This window comes from Anomalospiza imberbis, chromosome 5 (genome assembly GCF_031753505.1).
Source record: "Anomalospiza imberbis isolate Cuckoo-Finch-1a 21T00152 chromosome 5, ASM3175350v1, whole genome shotgun sequence".
Lineage (NCBI taxonomy): Eukaryota > Metazoa > Chordata > Aves > Passeriformes > Viduidae > Anomalospiza > Anomalospiza imberbis.
In genome coordinates, this window is record NC_089685.1 from 43,416,026 (window position 1) to 43,422,036 (window position 6,011).

The following is a 6,011-nucleotide window of genomic DNA, read 5'->3' on the forward strand; positions in this document are numbered from 1 at the left end:
TGTGTTACCTATTATAAATCTGGTCCACCCATGCTGTTTTACATATCTAACAGCATTTTGGAGTATTTTTCAACCTAAATGATTCTATAATTTTATCATATACTCTTTTTTAAATGTAGCTTCCAACAAGAAATGTTAAGCCTGACTAAATGTATAAGGGTCAAGAACCAGCATTTTGGAATTAAGTCTTGAGATGGAAACAGTGGATAGGAGCACTCAGGGTTTTTTATTGCCTTCTCTGCCACCACACCTTTGCAGTAATCACTTTTTCCATTTACCTTTGAAATTCAACCAGATAAAAGAGCAAAATTTAGTAAGTGTTTACTGTTAATGTGGAATTACCTTTAGTAATTATCTAAAGTATTTCTTCAACTCACAGGTACACAAAATAACTTCCACTGCTACTTAGCACATTCCCTCATAAAACATAGCTTGGTCAAGCCCCCAGTGTTTCTGCCACAAATTGCATTTTTCTACAGTCAAAAAAGATGCGCATTGTCATTCAAACTCTTCTACTAGATTTATGTAGAGTCATACCAGAAATAGACAGGATCAAATAGTCAGTAATAAATAAATAATATTTTCTATGAGACTTGAGTGCCAAGTCTAGCCAAGAAGACTTTTGTCAGATTAGGAAAGAAGATTGTGTTAATGACATTCTATTCTTCCATTTTTGATGCACCTGATAATAATACAGCTACCCTTTTATTATTGACCTGGCTTCCAACAAGTAGGTTCTGCCACAAAGAGCTGCATGGTTTTGATGTAAGGCCACTATAAACTCTTTCCCTCAGCCCATTGCTGGAAAACATACTGCACAGATTTAGCCAAACAGAACATGTGTCCATCTCTTGGCAACTCAGTTCATGGTCCAGTTTCCTCTGTACATTAAACTAGGACACTGGAGCAGCTGGTATTTATTACAGGCTTGCTGCTGCTCTGGGAGTGATAACATCTTAACCGCAGGTAGACCTCCAAAACGACTTGGGTATTTTCACAGCTTTGAATAAGTGAAGTCCTATTTTGTAAAAAGCCAAACTCCTCAAAACCTAAACATATCTTACCCCTTTTTATTCAGAAAACTGAATAAGGATCAACAAAGAACCCCATACTATTACAATCTTCATGGGGCCACACTTCTAATTTTCTTTGCACATAAATCAGGATTTCATTGCAATCACTGGAAGTCATAACTTTATTACTGAACAAGCCTAGTAAGTCATATAGTCTCTCCAAACTACATCCACTTGCAATATAAGTAGTCTACCACCAGAATTAAATCAAAACTTTAATTTAAAAAGTGTTATGGCAACAAATTTATAACTAAGGAGGAGAAAATACTAAGGACTCAATTGTGAAATGCACCATTCATGGGAGGAATATTTATGACTTTAAAACTAAACAACAGGAGATACAATTAACAAAGATTTATGGCCTTAGGAGTTTAACCTCAAATTTAAAATTACATAATCTCACAGAAAATCTGAAACATCTAACAATGATCTTAATTTCTATTTACTTATTCCATGGAATTTGGACAAATCCTTCATATTTTAGATTGTCTCTATGATAAAGATAAAATAATTTTGTATTAGTTTAAAAATATCTTCTTCAGATACTTGGAATTAAGTTGAATATTGTCAATATAACTTTATCACAGAAGCTCAATAATATATGCTAAGCAGTTATGTAAAGTAGTACTTTTTCTATTTTGCTAAAAGTTCAATTTTAAGCAAATCCAAACCAATCACAATTCACTGAACACAAAAAACCAACAAAATATAGGCAGTTCTCTAAATATACAAAAAATAAACATGCTCAGATGTCTACATTCAAATGAATATAAGTCCATTTAATTGATTCCCCCCTTCCAATTAAATGGAGACTATTATTCATCCCCATTCATAAGCATTTGATACTAATTCCCATCTTTACTGGCACAGTCACTTTTACCAGACATCAAAGCAGTGCTAACTATACTTTTTGATAAAAACCAAGATTATAAAGCTGGACTGGCAGACAGTAATAGTGCAATTGCATACGGTTTATACCTGTTTTTCAACAACAATAAACCAAAGGAAAAAGAAATTGTTGGCAGCTGTAGCAGTGGTCTAGATTCACCTGAAAATTAGCGCGCCCTGAGGATGGCGAATGCAACTCCTATTATAGCGAGCATGTATGTGTATTCTATTCACAGTACAGCTGACAACAGCCAGGTGACAATCTGGCTCTAAGGAAAAAGACTTATTTCATAAAAGCTTCTTTATGTAGCAAAGTGTTCCATTTTTCAAAGTTCTTCCTGTTCAGTGTTTACCAGAAGAGAGTGCATGTATGATTTGGCAAGCCTTTTGCATATTTTTTGGCACTTAAAAGTATTTTAAGACTAATGCTGGCATTTTCATAACAGCTAAATCATTAAAAAGATAATATTTTAAGTCTGCAGGGAAGCTAGCTTGGCACAGTTCTCACTTGCTTACCTAAAGTGATTTTTTTCCTGCCAAATATATAAAATCTCAGAAGAATCACTACTCCCTTCTATTGTATCTTGGTGGAGTAAATCAACTTAAGTAAGAACTAGCCCAGTGAATCCTTATATTTTATGTAAACCAGATGTTCTTATATTCAAATATGTTCAAGATTTTTTTTCTAGGTTTGGGAAAGCTGCTAACCAGTCTGGCTGTCAGGCTAACCTTTCCAACCTCAACACTGCAGTTACTGCCGCTTCTGCTGAAATTATGACTAGGCTGCTGCTACAGACAGCCTTTCACCTGGTCACAGAGCAGCTGAATGAGGACCTACTGTTCCAAAAGCCCATGCTATGCAGCACTAGAGGGATGCATTCTTAAGATGCTGATCACTCCTGAACTTCAGGATTTTTGTGCTGGTTTAGCCGTTGAATAACAAAAAAAATGTTATAAATGTGGCAGAGCAAATGATCACCTAGAATAATAACTGAAGACACTGGTTTCCCTAATAAAGTCATTAACTGGTTGAGCTATTTGAAGAGGTGACAAAAAATCTTAGGTATCCATTCCTCTCCAGAGCAAATATTAAGTAGAGGACTAAAAGTACCTCCAAAGCAAATATTTCTTTTTTATTAACCATAATAAACTAAGAGTGGCAAAGAAAGTCACATAAAACTTGCCAGAACATAGTTAGTGAACACTGCAGTTTCTAATCTCAGCAATAAATGCAGGTCAAGGGAACTGGAAAATCTAATTACTCTGTAAATTTTTAAACCTGTTTCTTTCTTCTCAAGGAAAAGAAAAATGCTCCTTTGCATTTAAGCAGACTTCCCTTCAAAGTGCAACTATATCTAGGTGAGAAATAATTTTTGCCAGAATGTAGAGGTTTTTGAATGTCCTTCTTTGCACCCTGGGTTGTATACTCAGCTCTGGTTCACACTTGGTACTCAAGGTATCACCACTTACTTCACAATTATTAGAACTAAAACACAAAATCCAGAGACACTCATCAGAAAAAAAGCAGACAAAAAAAAACCCCATCACTGAAAAAAATAGAACTTTGGTACCACACTGCAGCAGTTCCTTTCAGCAATATATCCCATTTGATAGCCACTATTCACACACCACATTAAGAAAATACGAAGCAATGCATCATTACAAAACTATGATGAATATAAGTATCTGAGAGCATTGTAAATATCGATTATTCCCTGATTATATGACTTTTTCACATAGTTGATGTTGATTTCAGTGTATACACAGACCATATTACTTAGATTTACAAGAAAAAAGAAATAATTGAAACAAATAGAAAAACTTTGAAGATTCAAGCCTCCTGATGACTCTAAAAACCAAGGATTGTTTAAGGATCCCATTTCCAAACAAAAAAAAATAGTAATTTCAGGCACTTAAGATGAATTCACAGCACAATAAATCTCAGTTTCCCTCTCTCAAAACAATATACAAAAAGATTAGAAGCTATAACTACAGCCAGCCACTGACTGGCCCGTCTCACAGAGCTCTGTCTTCCAGCCCTTACCTCTGCAATACGTGACAAGAATCTGAGTTTCACAATAGATAGATTTGTGTGCTGTCTTCTGATTTGGCAGTCAAATGTTTTGTTTGTTTTTGGGGGGTGGGAGGGGTGAGCTGTACAGAAGTGGAAAACCTAGCCTAAGGTCATCCGATCTTTGGACAGTGCTCTCATTAAGTATAAATCCTATTTTTGAACTTCCTCCAATTCCAAGAGAGGTGAAGCCTCCCAAACAAATAAAACAAAAAAAACAACAACAAAAAGTTAATTCAGACAGATCCATGTGGAAGACTAAAAATGGGTTTGTATTGAAACCTAAACCCTGAAACAGTAGCTCAAGGAACCACCCAAACTAAAATGAGTTCTACATCGGTCTGTTTTAAAAAGCAAAACGATAAGATTTTTTTTTTGCTTTATGCATTTGATGAATGGCGTCTACCCGGTTTATAGACATGTAACATGTGTCTTTTAAACTACATGAGAATTCAGCAGACTACACCACACTCCCTGCTCTGTATCATGGACGAATTTATGAATACAAGCATCAAAAGCATTCCATGGCATTCTCAAAGCCTTCCAGTATTAACTTGGTAACATTTGAACTAAAAATTTCAACCACTAATTAGGTATTGGTCCTTCCCTCATAAAAATAAAATAAAAAAAAACAAAAAACAAAAACAAAAAAATCGTAAGAATTTATCCTGACTGGAGATCCATTAAATTGCTAAAATCACATGTAGCCTGAGGCCTGACTGGTAACAAGCAGCAATAAATGAGACCCAGATCTGCACTGAATGAGGAGAAAAGGAAGAAATCTTATCTGCCAGTCCATTTGTTAAGTGGCAAAAGTGGCAAATTGGCAGAAGCCTTCTTAAACACATATGTTTATACAAGTAACTAATGTGGAAAAGCAAATTAAATATGGAGTTTCTTAATCTCTGAGTGTTTGACTTTACAGCTTATTATAGCTTTGGCAAAATAATATAACTCATTACAATTGTGTTTTCCTTCCTTCAGCTTTCATGGTTCTGAAGCGTGACGTTGCACTCATTCATTGCACTTAGTTCATATTCTGAAGAAGAGAAGGTCCAAATTTCACTAAGGACCAGAGCAACCAGGGATGACAATCCAATCTCCCTTCAATGCATGCCATAAACAGCATATAAAAAGTCTGACTTGTTACAGATCAACAAAACTGTTGAAAAAATAATATTAGGATGAAAAAATAGGTGTTATGGAACAGCAATAAACAAGTAGAATAGAATTTTAAAGCACATTGGTCCACCCTAGAAGCACAAGAGAGCCTGCTGAACAGCAAAAAGGTTCAGATGAAGGAAAAAGTATATGGAACAGCTGAGATGGGAAATTTTTACAGTCACACCACTGCAACAAGGACACACTACCTTCTGTCTGCCAGCACGGCTGAGTAATCTTTCATGCACAAGCACTGAATGCATTGATGTCAGCTTGCAGTTGACAGCAATCCGGGGGCACTGAAAGGAGTAGCATTTTCTTGTTTTGCTTTTGGATGGGTTTTGTGAGTTGTTTGGGGTATTTTTATGGCAACAGCCCAATGATAATAAAAGTATGGAGCTAGTAGACTTCTTCCTAGCCTACCGGCAGCATTGGGGAGGCCTTTTGTCCATCCTGAGCTTGCAAATAATGTAATACAAACGAAACAAAACCAGCCTGAGCTGCCCGCACCCCAGCAAGCATAGAGCATGTTTTCCAAACACAAGTTGTTTCCAGAAGGGGCTAACTTACACTGCCAAAGCTACACTCTTATTAGGGCACTCGAGCCACGTGCATACCCCATGTACCGCGCAGGAAAAGCCTCGCACACCTACGCCGGGCTCGGTGCCACGGCGGCTGCCTGCTCAGACCGCAGCCCTTCCGCGCCCCGCAGCCGCGCCGGGCACCGGCCCAGCGGCCCCGGAGCGACGCCTGCGCCGGCTCCGCGGGACCCGCCCGCTGCCCCGGGCCCGCACAGCGCCCACCCCGCGGCGCCGATC